Here is an 18,024-nt window from a genome sequence, read left to right as displayed (position 1 = left end):
GACTTTCGATTTATGTTGTTGGTTAGTGAATCTGCATATATGCCCAGAATTTTTGATATAATATAAAGGATTTCTTAAAAGTTGTTTAAAAAAAAAAAAACATTCTTTTAGGCACACACAGGTTTCAAGATTCAGTCTATGCATCTCAACAATGGTGAGGAGCAGAATATTCAATTAGGAAAAGTAAATTACATAGACAATTCAGATCATAATTTATTCATACCGCAATGCATGATGCCACCATTAATGAGTTGTGATTGGTGGCAGCCACTGCAACATGCTTTATTATTGTTACCATTGTTGAGATTCACAGGCTGATTATTGATGTCTGTGTTTTAAATGAATGTATCTGAATGTCTTTTGATCAGAACAATGTTTATTAAATATTTTGCATTATAAGTAAAGTACTGATAATTATAGGTTGAAGAATCACAAAGCTGCTGGTAACAAGTTAAACCAAACTATCTCAATAAGTTTCTGTTTTCAGATCACAGCATGATTATTTCAAAACATAACCAACACTATAAGATAACATTTTACTTTGTTCATTTAACTGTTATAAATTAATAACAGCAGACAAACAACAGTAAATATTAAAGTAATGGTCTAGAGCCCAACTAAAGCAAACACCCATCACCTTAATGGTAACTTACAATTTGTGATTTTCTTCTTCAGTGATTCTGCTTGTTAACATCAGGTGTCTTCAATAATGCTCAATCATCACTAAATTAATCACTTAATTATCTCCTCAGCCCTAAATGCCGCTTCATCTGAAAGCAGGTGATGGTGATTTACTACTAATCAAGGAACCGGCTTTACTGACGAGATGCGCATAACCATATCGCGATTTAAATCGCCCAGCCCTAATTGAGCCTCCAATCAAAACTCATCAGTATCTCCAAGAATGCATTGCAGCAGGAATAGGGGAGCGCGGGGCTAGTTGTAACACGCTTGTTTTAAATACTTCCGCACATGCTTGGATGACGGAACTTTGTTTATTTACTAGTTGCCATATCAACACTATAAAGAAAAAAAAAATCCGCCAAAATTTTTTTTTTTTTTGGAAGATATCCATAGACATTTATTAAACCATAGCAAAAGTAAATTTCTTACTTAAGTTAATTTTTCATCTCTATTTTTTGTGTTTATTTAAAATAAGACAAATCTGATATTATTTGAATCTCCAACCCACATAGCAACATTGTGTCGGCCCAGATCCGGCCCACATCTGGCACTTGTGGAATGCGGATCTGGCCCACATGCAGCATGGAATTACGGCACTTGTGTGGCCCACTCCTGTTTGCCAGATCTGGGCCACAAGCAGGCCATAGCAATGCCACATGTCAGCCAAGAGTAAAGAAATAAACCAGACCTGGACCTTATCTGAGCCACAAAGTCTGTGTATATTAAATATGGAGTCATCTCAGCCTTAATAAGCCTGTTAACAAGCAGAATCACTGAAGGAAAGAAGAGAACAGAAAAAGAGACGAGCAGAAACACAAGAACTACAACTGACTTCAGACACAGCCTGAGATGAAATCAACTGAAGAGAAAAGAAGACATTAAATCTGTGAAGATCTCAGCAGAGGAGGATTAAACAACTCCACAAACAGCATTACCAGCTTCACTTATTACTAACCAGACTGACTTTGTATTTTTTATTTTTTTCTTGAGATTTAACAGAGGTTTAACTCTAATGTGTTTAATTTAAAGTTACCATAAGAGTGATTAGTGTTTCCATTAGTTGGGCTCTTAACTCTTAGTATAACTTATGTCTTTTTTGGATGTTGTGACAGTGTGTTTGTCAAACACATTTGCAGCAGCAAAGAAAGCTACAGAGAAATGAGATCAGGTGATAATGGTTACCTGTTGATGATTTTATATTCATCATGAAATAACCTTTTTCACTGATGTTTTTGGAATCTAACAATTGTGTTGATCCATTAATATTGTCACAACACAAACCCCGTGTTACTGCAGAATGAGATCCAGCAATATAATAACAAGAAGTTAGAAGACTTTATCAAACATGAGCACAAAAAGTCAGTCTAATATGACACACACAGACATCAACAATCAGCGCATGACTCTCAACAATGGTGACAATCAAAAGTACTTTTATGCAATGCATGCTGGGTACCAGCATACTGCAAAATTCCCAGCATGCATTGCAACATGAATAAATTATGCAGCTGAATTGTCCTATAATTTTGTTTGATTCTAAATATTTGCTTTTATTTTTTGCTGATGTTTTTGTTGTGAATTAGTAGCTTTTCAGTGATGTTCTGAATTAATGTTCATCTAAATATTTTTGATTGTCACCATTGTTGAGATTCATACGCTGATTGTTGATATCTGTGTGTGTCAACATAAGCTAATCTTTTGATCTCATGATTGTTAAAAGCTTTAAACTGATTGCTATAATATTGCTGAACTCATTCTGCAGTAACACAGGGTTTGTGATGTGAAAGTATTAATGGATCAACACAATTGTTAGATTCCAAAGACATCAGTGAATCAGGTTATTTCATGATGATTATAAATCCATCAACAGGTAACCATCATCACCTGATCTCATTTCACTTTAGCTTTCTTTGCTGCTGCAAATGTGTTTAACAAACACACTGTCACAGCGGCCAAAAAATACATTATAAAAAGATATATTACGAGTTAAAGGCCCAACTAATGGAAACACTAATCACTCTTATGGTGACTTTAAATTAAACACATTAGAGTTAAACCTCTGTTAAATCTCAATAAAAACTAAAATCTAAAAAGTCAGTCTGGTTAGTAATAAGTGAAGCTGGTAATGCTGTTTGTGGAGTTGTTTAATCCTCCTCTGCTGAGATCTTCACAGATTTAATGTCTTCTTTTCTCTTCAGTTGATTTCATCTCAGGCTGTGTCTGAAGTCAGTTGTAGTTCTTGTGTTTCTGCTCGTCTCTTTTTCTGTTCTCTTCTTTCCTTCAGTGATTCTGCTTGTTAACAGGCTTATTAAGGCTGAAATGACTCCATATTTAATATACACAGATTTTTTGACTCAGATAAGGTCCAGTTCTGGTTTATTTCTTTGCTCTTGGCTGACATGTGGCATTGCTATGGCCTGCTTGTGGCCCAGATCTGGCAAACAGGAGTGGGCCACACAAGTGCCGTAATTCCATGCTGCATGTGGGCCAGATCCGTATTCCACAAGTGCCAGATGTGGGCCGGATCCGGGCCGAAACAATGTTGCTATCTGGGAAGATGTTATTTAACAGTTGAGATAGTTCTTTAATGTTTCGCTAACTAGCAGAAGACACTAGCCGGGTTTAAATCCCAGTTGTGCAGGCGGGGGCATGTTGTAACACTGCGTTACAATGTGCCCCTATTAGAAATATGCTATTATATTCTATACTTTTATTAATTTTATTGAGAAAACGTGAGAAAAAGGTGAATAAAGACTGAGAGTCAATGTCCAGAAATTACTAATTATGTATTTGTTTTGAACTATGTTGTGTTTTCATGTGTTCATAGTAAAAACTCAAAAATGAGTTTCTATTTAATTATTAAAAATTGCCATTATTTTATATGAAAAAGTTTTTTAATTGTATTTTATTTAGAAAATATTTTAGTTTGTTTTGTATATTTTTTTTTATTAGATCAGATAACATTTTAAGCTGCCATATGTCATGTTACAATGTGCCCCACACATGTTACAATGTACCCCACCTATGGGGCATGTTGTCACATTTCACTTCCATTCTTTCAGGGTATATCAAGAAAAAAGTATATACTGTATTAATAAAACAAAAACACATAATTGTACTAGACATGTGGGAAATTAATGTGGGAAAAAAATAAATACTCTGAACCATAAGTAGATTTACACAAACTGAGAAAGTCAAAAAGCGTTAGGTTGTGCCCCGCTCTCCCCTACATTATGCTGAATTGCCTTAGTATTTTCTTTTATTATTATATCTGCTTTTATTTTTGATGTTGTTTTTGTTGCAGCTTTTTAGTAGCTTGTTTTGTGATGTTCAGAGTTTTATCTGATTATTGTGTTGATTGTCACCGTTGTTGAGATTCATACGCTGAATCTTGATGTCTGTGTTGGTTTAAATCACGCAATAGTTCAAAACCTATTTTCTACACTATGTATTTTTAAAGTTTTTCAGATTATCTGTTGCTCATTTGCAGAAATATTATACTCAATAATATGAAATATTTATTTTTAATATTATAATCAATATTATCACTTCGCTCAAAGTGAGAGATAAGACTCTTTATGAGGTCAGTGAATCAGGCCACAATATGACGATTATCTCATCATTAACCTGCCATCATCACCTGGTCACATTTTCTCTCTGATTTTCATGCCATAACATTTGTGTTTTATAACCACACAGTTAAGGCAGTCAGAGTAAATCTAAAGTTAAAAAGTCAGAGAGCCCAACTAAAGCAAACACTCATCTCCATAATGGTAACTTCAAACTTTATCATTTTCAATAAAACATCAACGTCTAAACCTCTGGTAATTCTCAATAATTAGATTACAGGAAACCACAGCTGGCAGGTTTTTATTTTTTATTTTTTATATAAAAGTTCAGTTCAATGTTCAATGCCATAAAACCTAAAATATTACTACCGTATTTTACCGTATAAACTTTAGTTCAGTGCCGTAAAAGCAAAAACAATTCTACCGTATGTTTTACGGTAAAGTACTGGCAACCACAGCTGCCAGTTTTTTTCCGTAATATTTAGATCACTGCCGTAAAACCTAAAATATTACTACCGTATTTTTTACGGTAAATCGCTTTCAACCAGCTGCCAGTTTTTTACCGTAAACTTTAGTTCAATGCCGTAAAACATAAATATTTATACCGTATTTTTTACGGTAAAGTACTGGCAACCAGCTGGCAGTTTTTCACCGTAATTTTTAGTTCGATGATGTAAAACTTTGTAAAATTAGTAAACATTTGCTACCGTATTTTTTACGGTAAGGTACGGTAAATGCAACGGTAAGTTTTTTTTTTACAGTGTACTTCCAAAATCCGTACATTTAACAGTATATTAATGTACAATTACATGAAATGTTCCGTGAGAGCTATTACAGTTTTTCACTGTATATAGTAAGGGTACATACCGTTAAGGAATTAACATTTTTTTTCCGTTGCTTTTTTACAGTTTTTTACTGTTAAAATTACGAACATTTTTAACAGTGTAGTAAATTCACTTACCTTGCAATAAATGCGTTCTCCCACAAACATCTGTCTTTTTTTCCCGACTATTCCTCAAGAATCCCTCCGCAGCGCATCTCAAATTCAAACGTCTAAACCCCGCCCTTGCTTCAGTTTCATTGGTTGAAGCTGTAAACCAGTCATTTTCCTTTCTGCCCTCAGAATATGTTTGAGTAAGTAAAACTCCCATCTGCTTATATTTCTGACTTACGGTACTCCGAGTCCAAGCGCTCGCGCTATTTCTGACAAGGGACAAACAGGTTTGCATTAATGGTCCGGTGGTCGCTTCAATGTGTCCAATATACAGCCTCTGGTTATTATAGCGTTGTAGACACGTGGTGTAAAGCAAAAATTAGGAAATAAAAAGCACGATGGAATGGTGCCAGCCAGAGAGGCCGTTACGTCAAATACAGTAGTATACAGCAAATTTAAAAAATACAGTAAGTCTCTGTATGTGGTGTTAGACAAATACAGTAGTATACAGCAAATTTAAAAAATACAGTAAGTCTCTGTATATGGTGTTAGACAAATACAGTAGTATACAGCAAATTTAAAAAATACAGTAAGTCTCTGTATGTGGTGTTAGACAAATACAGTAGTATACAGCAAATTTAAAAAATACAGTAAGTCTCTGTATGTGGTGTTAGACAAATACAGTAGTATACAGCAAATTTAAAAAATACAGTAAGTCTCTGTATATGGTGTTAGACGTCACAGAAAATTCCCATGATGCAATGGGAATCACAGTAATTTACTGTAAAGAGAAATAGCAGTATAATACTGGGGGATTTAAAGTAAATAACTGTAGAAATTACAGAAAAGTCTAACAGTGCACCTATGTTTCTGGCACATAGAAGGCCTTGGGACTGAGAAAACATTCTGGAAGTGCAGGTTTACCTCTTAAGAAAAGAATGGGCCATTTTTATATTTTACTCAAAGTAATAAACTACTAAAAACAAACAACATACATAATCTAATAAGCAAAACTCTCATCATGAGCACAAAATAAAGTTAACTGGTAATCTTCCCTTCATCTCTAAATTATTTTTCAAATTATAACATTGTTTATTATGAACTGCTCTTAATATGCTGCTTAATCATGCTAAATATGGAGAAAAAAACTAAACATCTAAAGGTGCCACAGGTTAGTTGTCACAAACCTGGTTTAGTTAAACGGTCGGAGTCTGTATTACAGATAAAAATGATACGAAAACGGTACATAACGGCACACAACAATGAAGTGCTGAGGCTGTCACCCTCTGAAAGGCAAGTCGCCTCTCTTGAATCCTATAAAAACACTCATTGTGAAAAATTATCTCTCTGGTGATGTTGTCTCTTGCTCTCGCTGTCAGATCACCGGAAGTCTTCACCGGAAGTACTGGCCCACACACTCAAGTTTGAACGTCAACGGTCGCCATATTGTGCACGGAGCGTATTCCCCTGTTTTGACACATAAGTCAGATTTGTTAAACTGTCACTGCAAAACTCTACACACAAATCCCTTCATTTCTCATTGCCTACACCATGTTGTCATTTAGAAAGCACTAGCATTCAATATTGTTCACTCAAGTCAGCACATGCTTCAGCTCAGTTAGACACAATTACCCAAGTGGAAATTGAGTTGTTTAATCCTCCTCTGCTGAGATCTTCACAGATTTAATGTCTTCTTTTCTCCTCAGTTGATTTCATCTAAGGCTGTGCCTGAAGTCAGTTGTAGTTCTTGTGTTTCTGCTCGTCTCTTTTTCTGTTCTCTTCTTTCCTTTAGTGATTCTGCTTGTTAACAGGCTTATTAAGGCTGAGATGACTCCATATTTAATATACACAGGTTTTGGGGCTCAGATAAGGTCCAGTTCTGGTTTATTTCTTTTGATCTTGTCTGACATGTGGCCAGAGAAAGTAAAAGTCCTCCTCAGTATTTTGTTCCAATCACCTGGATTTGCTAATTCAGACAGGAGAACTAATTAGTGAAATCAGCTGGCTGAGTTCATGGGTGGAATAAACATATGGCAGGACTTCTACTTTCTGACCCCTGGACTATACACCTCTGCTAACCAGACTGACTTTATTTCTGTCAGACATCTACAGTTCTGTTAGAGAATTAACAGAGGTTTAGATGTTGATGGTGTATTGTTTCATTTATATTTCATTTTCATTTATCAGTGTTTGCTTTAGTTGGGCTCTTGACTTTCTGATATTAATGTTTTGCTGGCTGCTGTGTTTATAAAGCACATTGGTTATGGCAGGAAAATCAGAGAGAAATGAATCAGGTGATGTTGGTTATGTGTTTACAATTGATGATGACATAGTCATCATGTAGTGGCCTGATTCACTGAGCTCATATAGAGGCTTATATTTGATTTTATGGGTCATTAATTTTACATTATTTATTATAATAGCCCTATGATTCTATAGCATGTGATCCATCAGTGATGTGATAATCTGAAGAATTTTAAAAACATTGTGCACAATAAAGGTTTGAACTGCTATATCTTTCAGACACACACAGACATCAAGAATCAGCATATGAATCTCAACAATGGTTATGATAAAAGTGCAGTGCATGATGGGAGCCATCAATCAAAACTCATCAATATCTCCCAGCATGCATTGCAGCATGAATAAATTATGCTGAATTGCCTTAGTATTTTCTTTTATTATTATTATCTGCTTTTATTTTTGCTGTTGTTTTGTTGCAACTTTTTAGTAGCTTGTTTTGTGATGTTCAGAGTTTTATCTGATTATTTTGTTGATTGTCACCGTTGTTGAGATTCATACGCTGATTCTTCATGTCTGTGTTGACCTAAAACATACAATAGTTCAAAACTTTTTTTGTACACCATATGTTTTTAAAGTTCTTCAGATTATCTGTTTGTCACTGCTGGCTCCCGTACACTAGTTTTACAGAGCTGTTATACTCAAAAATGTGAAATATATTAGCATTAAACATTCCTCATATAATGAAAGATAAAGACTCTTAACCCATTTAAGCCCACCGGCAACTATAGTTGCCGCAGAACATAGTTGTCATTTTCCTTTTGTAAATATTTTTCTAGATGTTGTCCATGTTTTATTTCTCAATGGAATGCAAGCAAACAACCAAATAAAGGATTTCAAGAAAAAAAAAAAGGTATTCACTTCCTCCCTGTCACATGAGGCTGTCAACTTCCTACCCCTATTTCCAGGAAGCAGGGCGAAGGCAAACCCTCCCAAAGAAAGGTCATTTTCATGTTACTAATAAGTATTTTTTGTTGACATATATATATCTACATAATCATGAAGGTCTCTAGAATCAGCCAAACAAAACAAATCTTACAAGAGATCTATAGTTTTTTGTATACTTAGTCAAAAGTCCAAGCGGCAACTATAGTTGCCGGTGGGCAAATGCCTTGTAAGTACATATATCATGGGAAAATGGGGTATACACTGTAAAAACTAAAGGAGCCTCAAATATCCTGTCGGATACTCAAGGAACTTAAAAATGTAATTTAAGTGCCTCAAAGCTCTTTCTCCTATAGTAGGGTTACTGGAGGAGCATTGACCATATTTGAGGTTCTTGCTGGAACTTATGGGATCCTTTAAGCACTTTGTATTTAGTTCAGAGGTTCTGGAGTCACCTTTTCATTACCATGAGACCTCGAAGTGCTTTGGGGGAAAATACAGGAACTTGAATGTGATAAAAGGGTTATTGGAAGATCTTTTAACATTTAAGTGGTTCCTGGAGGATCTCTTATGTTAAAGCCAGCATCTGGAGGAACCCAATGGTTCAGTGAGGCCAGAATGATATTATTATTATCCAATTATTACTTAAGTTTGATTCAGTATACATACCCAGGTGAAAAATACGTAGGCTACTATTAAAAATGTACTTCAGTGTGTTTTTAGTAGGCCTTCAATACAAATATAACCTACTTTAATGCATTTTAATACATTTAACAGTAGCCTACGTCTTTTTCACCTGGGTAGCTTACATTTATTTAGTAGCTATAGGCCTGTTTTATTGATTAATTTAAACCTTAAACAACAACACTAAATAATAATAATATTAATAATAAAAATTCATTAATTATTGTTGAATAAATAATAGTAATAAAATAATATTTTTTACTTCTTCATAAATGATTATTTGAAGAAGAAGAACCAGGAGGATAAAGGTTTTATTCAGTCACGAAACTGCTGCTATTCCTCTGCTGTCGTCGCTTCAGTGATGCTCGCGCTGCTCGCGCGCAACAAAGCTCAGCTGATCGACGACGTCATCGACTTTGAAAGTAACGGCTCTCCTCATCAAAGCTTCCGCTGTTTGTTCCGGCTCTCCGTTACAAGGTTTGTAAACTCGCCAAAGAAATATAAATACTCACTATATATTCAAACACACATATATATAAACTAAATGTATTATACATTACTACGTTTTTACAGTGTTTACCACTCGTTTATTGTACAGTATCTGGTATGAAGGTTTTAGCCGCGATGCTAACTACGTTGATCTAATGAACAAATGGAAACTATTTACTTATTGTCTTAGATTGATTTAAATTTAGTCATTCAATTCAACATATTCTGTACAACTGTGTCTTCAAATTGCTGATATACAGCCTAACTAATTTAGCTGATTCCTGCTGTCTTTATTGGCGTTTGTTATGAATAACAAAAGCAGGTTAATATAGTTTGGTCTGTTTTTGTTTAGCCTAACTTTACTTAATACAGGTGCCCTCATTCTCTCACATACCATTTTGAATCCATTTAGTGGTCAATAAATATTGTGTAGTGAATAACCAGCTTTGTTATTTTGTTTCCCCAGAACAACCAGTACAATGTTTCAGTGGCAACATTGAATTACAGTAAGTACCTGCACCACATGCAAGTACTTTATTACTATGAACTTTCTCTGTGTGCAATTGTATTGTTTGACTGTGTACTTGTGTTTTAATCAGTTATTCTCTGAAAATCTCAAATCTCATTCATGTTACATCATGTAATATCACAGGTTTGGAGCCAATAATGCTATGCATGTTTTATAGGCTATACCTTAATCATATGGATTTGAATATAAGACATTTGAACCCTGAATTATAACTTCAAGTTTGGTCTTTTTCGGCAAAAAAGGGAAAAAGCTATTAAATGGCTTCATAAGACTTACAACACAAACCATAACACATGAGTTGTGAATTCATTGATTATTTTTAGGATATTTTCTGGGACATTTTTGGAGCTTAACCATTTTTACATAAATTGTTGCATTGAATTAAACTAGACAAGTGTGCATAAGAATGGTTACATGAATGATTTACACAATTTTTTTCTGCTTGTGTTTCATGCAGTGAAAGCGAATGGTGACAGGGGTTGCATTATGCCTGAGATCTGCTTTGGGTTCCACAGACAGGAAGTCAAACAGGTTTGGAACGTCACTAGGCTGAGGAAATTATTTAAATTTCACAACTATCACTTTAATAACCTTACTAATAGTACATTTTGTACTTTGCAGGGACCTCGGTAAGCTGAAATACAAGTTTGAAGTTTGAACAAGAATAAAAATCCTCCTGTAGACCTGAAAATCATTGAAGTGCCTGGACCATCCACCAGAAAAGAAGAAAAACAAACAAAAAAAGAAGCTGATGCACCTTTTCACTTTTCTAACTCGTTAAGTACCTCACATGTCCCTTGTGAAGATTTTATAATTGATTGCATTTTATGTTGCAGTGAGTAAAGGTGCGTCACATTTGTGAATTTCGTGAAATTACACTGGCAAAAAGGTCCATTGACCATTGTCAGCAGTGTAGCAATGTAATGTATGAACCACCACTCAAAATTGCTGATCGTGTGGATTCTTATTGAAATGACTGAATTCACCAGTGAACATTCACAGAACAACAGATAATTTTACTGCACCTTAACTCTGTTAAAATGGAAAATGTTTTCTGCTTGTTGTAAGGAATACTGTTTCCGGGTCGAAGCCTCTACTTCTACTTCCTTTATCTTGTTTCTAGATATTGAGAATACTCAACAACCATTTATGAGCACTGTTGATTCAAGTCACACATTTAAGCTTTTCAAAAACCATAGTGTACATTACAGTCTCCAGTCTCACGGCATCCCAGACTTCAACATTTTATGATTCAAAATAGCTGAATAGCTAAACCATCTGAGATTTCGGAATAGAGATAAAGGTTAGGATCATAATTTTCAGGAATATTACAGAACAATGAGTGCATATTAGCACTGTTGTTGTTTTTTTGGCATCTGAGAGAGCTTTTGGACTTGGAAACAGTGATGTCAGACTAACCATCGGACTGAAACACAAATGTTTTAAAGTTAAGTGAAGATGGACATTTTTAATTAGTCAATTTTAATTTTTTACATTGATTTATTACATGGAACATGTGGTTTCTATGCATTTTGTTGAGATGTCTTTTCTTGTGTAGCCTATTGTATACACATGGTTGATTATTCATGTTACTTATGTATTATGCAATTTTTTGTCTGTGTATTCATTGATATTAATCTATTACTTGCTTTTTTCCCCAAGTGCATTGAAGTGTATGTATTAAAATGGATCTAAAATATGTAATAAACAATTCTTATTTTGTATTTGGTTCAGTTTGTTTATTATAATAGAAGTTTATGGTAACCGTAGTAACAACATGAAATTAATTTAATACAAATAAAATAAAAATAGAAATTTGGTTCCTGGAGGCACCCAAAGTGGTTCCACACTGCTTCATATAAGAGTTCCTCAGGAAACCTGTGTGGTTCCTCAGAGAACCGCCCCTTTTTAAAGGGTGCCTAGAGGATCTACAGACGGTTCCGCCGGTGTGGCGAAGTGAAGAACCCCAAAAGGTTCCTCCAGGCACCTTTAATTTTTACAGTGTACTGTGTTAATAGGTTAATAAATCAAGTTTATTGGTCTTGTTTAGTGCATAAACATAACTTAACCCTTTAAATGACATCTCTATATAGATATATTTTTTTCTTCATTCTATTTATTTGTATTTATTTATTTTCATTTAACTTTTTGATACACAATGCCCTGTTATGGCTGCACTTTGTTCTGCACTATGTTCCACAACTTTAACCCTTGTGCGCTGTTCGTTTTCGGTTTACAGTCAGGCTATTTGGGGTCTGAGAGACCCCAGGCAACAAAATGTTGTTTTGTAACAACATATATATTTTAAATAAATGTAATTTTACTCAGTTTATTAATGTTTTTACTCTACATTTGGACATTTTTACTCCACAAAATGTTCAAAAAAAGAAAAGAAAAATTCTCCAAAAAGAAAAAAAAAAAGAAAAAAAAAAACCTTTCATTAACTTTCATTCATGGGGATAACATGGATAATTTGACATGGTTTAGTGTAAGATTTTTGGCCAAATCTTGGAAAATGCAGTTTTAAAAGTAAAAAAAAAAAAAATCTCTTTAACCAGTAGATGGCTGCAGAGCTCTAAAAGTACTAAAAGTTTCAAGCTAAAAGACATCTTTTCACAAGTTTTTCCAGTTAGATTCATATCTACATATAATGAAATCACAATTATAACAATAAAAGTTACTTTTTGTCAAAGTTTGGCAGTTTTTGTACTGAAAAAAAAAATCAGTTTTTCAATAATGTTTCATTATGATTATAATCAAACCTGATCAGGATGTTACAAAGAGAAAAGTTGGAGTTTTTAGAGTTTATCATTTATTTCAAACATCTGTTTTTCATATAATTCTACAAATTTAAAGTGTGCCACTTCATTTCTGTCTGTGTGTTCTGTGTTGTTTCTGATTTTGAGGATGAATTTTGTCCATTGATCAAATTCATTTGATTCTAATCATAATATATAACATTACTGAAAAACAGATTTTTTTTCAGTACAAAAAGTAACTTTTATTATTATAATTGTGATTTCATTATATGTAGATATGAGTACAACTGGAAAAACTTGTGAAAAGATGTCTTTCAGTTAGTCAAAAAGCAAATAGCAAATAGTGGTGCTCTGCAGCCATCTACTGGTTAAAGTGATAATTTGTTACTTTTAGAACTGCATTTTCCAAAAGATGGGCAAAAATCTTTTAAAAACACTTAACCATGTCAAATTATCCATGTTATCCCCATGAATGAAAGTCAGAAATGTGGGTCAAAAAGACCCTGAACAGCGCACAATGGTTAAGGCAAATGGATTTGTTGTTTGTTGTGTTTTCATATTCAAGAGATTATAAGATAGATGCAGTTTTTTTTAGGTCTGCATCGAATGTTTTTCGACTTTTATACATAATAAATTTGTTTATGAGTAAAGATTGATCTGTTGAAAGCAGTTATTTTGAGATAAATGCCAAATGTTCTCCTCCTATTCATATTTTACATTGAAGGGGTGCATACAACATATTTGCCCACCGGCAACTATAGTTGCCGCACATTCAAATATGATTTTCAAGAAATAAAAAAAAACCTGGGGAAAATAAATGCAGAACATGTTCACATAGGACACTATTAACAGGATTATATGCATGAAACCATTCAGAAAAATTTGGGCACAAATGGGTTAATGAGATCAGTGAATAAGGCCACTACATGAAAATTATGTCATCATCAATAAATAGCCAACAACACCTGATCACATTTTCTCTCTGATTTTCATGCTATAATAAATGTGTTTTATAAACACAAAGTTAAAGCAGTCAAAGACAATCTAACATTAGAAAGTCAAGGGTCAAGAGCCTAACTAAAGCAAACACTGATCTCAGTGTTTCCGCCTAATGTGTAAAGCCTAACGTGATTGGTTGTAGCGAGAGCGTGCTACGATTGGTCAGCTCAATGTGGCCATTATCTGATTGGCTTGAGTAAACAGTGGGTGAAGTCCACTTATTTGTGGATTTGTCTGCACGTCAACGCTAGAAGTGTTTCTAAATTCACAGATGCGTGATTTACAAATGCACAGAAAGCGGTTCACAAATAAATGCCTTAAGGAGCTGTTTTTGACATAAAACACAATTTTAAATATTTTTTTATTTTATTTGCAAATCTCATTTTATTTATTTGTGAGTTTTATAATTTTTTTGTGAAACTCTTTACATTTATTTGTGGATCTTCATTTATTTGTGAATTTGATACATTTTTGTGATTCTCTTTACATTTGTTTGTGAATCTCAATCTATTTATTTGGAATAATGCAACAATTCTAACCCCATAGTAGAAGCTAGTAAGTTTTACTCCTCCCAACAATGCTAAAAAATTAAACATGCGTGTTTATGGCTTTATGACATGTTATAGCCAGATATAACGCGCTTCTGCAACACGCATCACATCACATCTGATCAGCTGAGAATCTCTTCATCAAGCCAACGCGCAAACTACCGCAAATAAAACCGAAAGTAAAGCCCAACACGGATAGCCTAGAAAATGTATTTTGCAGCCAGGGTAGTCTAGCAACTCTCCATTGACTTTCGAGCTGCAAAAACCTAAATTGGGTCAGGCCAATCACAACGTGTATAAAACATACTGTATGTCCAAATATATACAGATGGATCCAATGATCCTAATACAGGGAAAGCAGGTTTTGGTTTTAGTATTCCTACATTGCATGTTTCGAGAAGGACTTCAGATCATCTATCAGTGTATACAGTCGAGATGTTGGCAATTGTAACAGCATTACAGAAGGTAGAAGAATTACAAATTAAAAAAGTTATTTTATGTACAGATTCATGCTCTGCATTAATGTCACTGCAGTCATTTTCATCTAACAGCAGGCAAGATATAGTAAATGAGATCTATGAAACATTGTACAGAATTAAAAATATGAACATGCAGGTAACATTTATGTGGATCCCAGCACACAGACTGATTAAGGGAAATGAAGATGTGGATGCATTAACAAAACAGGCTCAGATGCAGGAGGAGGTCTTGTGCGTTCCACTCAGTAAGTCTGAAGCTAAAGGAATAATCAAACGAAACATCATTAAAGCTCAGGTATGTAACTTTTGTATGTGACCACAAGAGGGCGCAGTTTCCAACAATAACAAAGGCGAAGCTTGATGACGCTATGAAGGAGGTGACAATGGGAGATGTCGTTTTGTATGCGTTTTCACCATCTAGCGATGTATCTAAATGGAATTAATGAATCATGATCACGGATGAGGTAATTTTTTCGTTTTTGTATTACCTGTATGTCTGATCGTATTATTTTATGTCATCATAATTAATGAACTGCAAGGAACGTGAAATGTTATGCTATATTATCCCGTTACAACATACAGCTATTTGTCAAATGATTTGTTTGGTTTATGTTGTGCAGTTTTACGTTTTTATGGTTAATGCCGTGTTGTTTAACGTGTTCAAACCAATATCTAAAAGTAAATTTGAACGAACATTTGCAAGTAATGACTAAATATATTTTTTTAACAACATATCCGATTGTATTTAATTGTACTGCCATAATCTCGGTCACCACACGTGATAAAAAGCCTTACCGAAGTACAAAGAGCAATATAACTTTGTTTATAAGTGCTATTATTGACAGTTGCATGTCTTACCTGTCTCAATACAGTCAGTCTCTGTCAAGTCCAAGATTGTCGCGCAGCTCTCTCCATCTCGAAAACGCCTGCCGATATTTATCCGGGTTTTATTCCTCCGTTTGTCACACAGTCCGTGACTCCGCGTGTATCCGAATATGGACGCTTTCGTTTTGTTGGCACTTCAATACTCGCCAAAGAGTTCGTAATCCATAACAGCTATAACCATACAGTCTATGGCTATAACGCTTTAACCACCACTTCCGCATTTGACCATGTGATATTCCGGTTTGGTGGGTCATATTTTTTATTTTATTCTTTTTTTATTCTTTGTCAGACGTCTTTATTGTTTGTTGTGATAAGAAAAAAAAAAACTCAATAAAGTTGTTGTAAAAAAAAAAAAAATCCGGTGGTGGAATATCCTATCACATGGTCCACACCGGAAAAAAAGGATAGAGCGGACATTGCGTCACTGAGGCGCGACATTTCTTTTCCGGGACGGCCAGTTATTTAAATTCGGAATTTCTCTGAAATAAAAAATCTTTGGAGACTTTTGAGATATTGTAAGTACACAACTGGAGGAAATATATCACACTGTGCAAGTTATTTTCGGAAATTTTATTACAAAATTCCTACATATTGGAGCTTTAAGGAGTGGCAGAACAGTTGAGATACAGGAAACACAGGGCGACATCTCTAATACAGCAAGATGTGGGTACAGGAAGGATAGCCAGAAGAAATAATAAAGAGGAGAACATATTGACAAGGCTAGGGTAGGACATACTAGGCTTAATAAAACTTTGCTCTTAATAAGTAAGCACCCTTCACAGGGCTCTCAAGTGTCACGCATTGAGCGTGACAGTCACTCATTTCGGTCTTTTGTCACGCACTCCCGCCACACATTGTATTTCTCACGCGGAAAAACTATTTATGCCGCAGCGCCCAAAATTTCTCTGGCCGTGCCGATCTCACTATGGAACAGGCAGCCAGGAATCAAGCGCGTCTCCCCTAGCAGAGCCTGCCACTTATCAGCCAATAAAAAAAAAAAAAAGAAAGGTGCTACACAATAGCCAATCAGAAAATAGCACTATTGTATCTGGGTAAGATTTAACGCAACAACCAATGAAAAAAAGCACATCCTGGAATTGTTAACGTGATTCTGCTACAGCGTCTTCGTTCAAAGTTTCGTTCACCCATAGAGGAAACCACTGGAGCTCCGAGCATCACTTTGAGCACAGAGTAAGTCATGATCTCCTGTTTTAATGTTACAACAAATTCACAACTTGTTTGACACAAACAGTGACAACTTGACTGCTGTTAGAGAATGTTTCCCAGATAATTAGCATCAGTTTTTCGTGAGTGTCTAATTTAGCCAACAGTTTTACAGCCTGTTCACTGACAACACCTGCTCAGAACAAGTAGTCTAGGCCTTGTCATATTTTCGTTATCACCATGGTTATCACACGATGACTGATATGTTGTCATATATTTTTTATATGTTTTTATATAATTTTATTAGCACTAAATAAATTAAAGTGTATTGCATAGTCGATGTTATAGGTCACTTTTAAAATCATGTCATATTTTATAATTAGGCCTATATCCTGGCCATGGATGCATTAATCATTGCATCTGTCTTTCAAAGATGTCAGGTAAAAAGCAATTAAGCATCCTCTCATTCACCCTGAGAGGAGAGTCCCCTAAAAAGGCCAGGTTAGAGGATGCTGGCCCTGAGAAGGTGGTGAAAAGGGTAGATCCATTAGAGGAGGAGACAATGCAGGTGGAAGGCAACAAGTCCAAAAAGGCAACAAACACTTTCAATAAACAACACCAGTCATAATCTCTCTCTCTCTCTCTCTCTCTCACACACACACACACGCGGAAATTGAATAAATACTTTGTATTTGGTATTTGAGCAATTATTAATAACAACAAAAACACTAATAATAATATTAATGAAACACCCCATTCCCGTGACAAACAATGGACTCATGAACAATCATTACAAAAAAAGAAAAACGGTTGTGGATCATTCAGCCAGGTAATTGACACACAATGTATTTTGTGTTTGTATTTTGTCTTGTGGACTAGGCCAGGGGTTCCCAAACTTTTCCATGACAAGGCCCCCCAAATGCCTCTAGGTTCTGGCCAAGGCCCCCCTTTTGCAGGATGTGTTATTGAACCCATTGACAATACTAAGTCAAATGTTAAAATAAATCAATAAAACATCTAGGTGAACATCAGATAATGTGATGGTGTTTGATACCAGCCAATCAGAAAGATTATAGAGATGCACCGATTACAATTTTCTAGGGCATTCCGATTTT

At 34.9% G+C, this 18,024-nt stretch overlaps 1 protein-coding gene and 1 long non-coding RNA gene across 2 annotated transcripts in view; both read left to right on the top strand.

Annotated features, from left to right (window-relative positions):
* The window catches only part of mcrip1 (MAPK regulated corepressor interacting protein 1), a 362,891-nt gene that overhangs the window by 259,554 nt on the left and 85,313 nt on the right, over positions 1-18,024 (top strand). The window lies entirely within an intron of this gene.
* Positions 9,461-11,792, top strand: LOC307155824. Its single transcript, XR_013820589.1, has 4 exons — positions 9,461-9,534; positions 10,013-10,052; positions 10,533-10,606; positions 10,697-11,792. It is a non-coding gene; the product is annotated as an uncharacterized lncRNA (long non-coding RNA).

The sequence above is a fragment of the Squalius cephalus genome (genome assembly GCF_949319135.1).
Source record: "Squalius cephalus genome assembly, chromosome: 1".
Taxonomy (NCBI): domain Eukaryota; kingdom Metazoa; phylum Chordata; class Actinopteri; order Cypriniformes; family Leuciscidae; genus Squalius; species Squalius cephalus.
The sequence above is the reverse complement of the archived record's forward strand: the minus strand, read 5'-3'. Positions and strand labels throughout refer to the sequence as shown.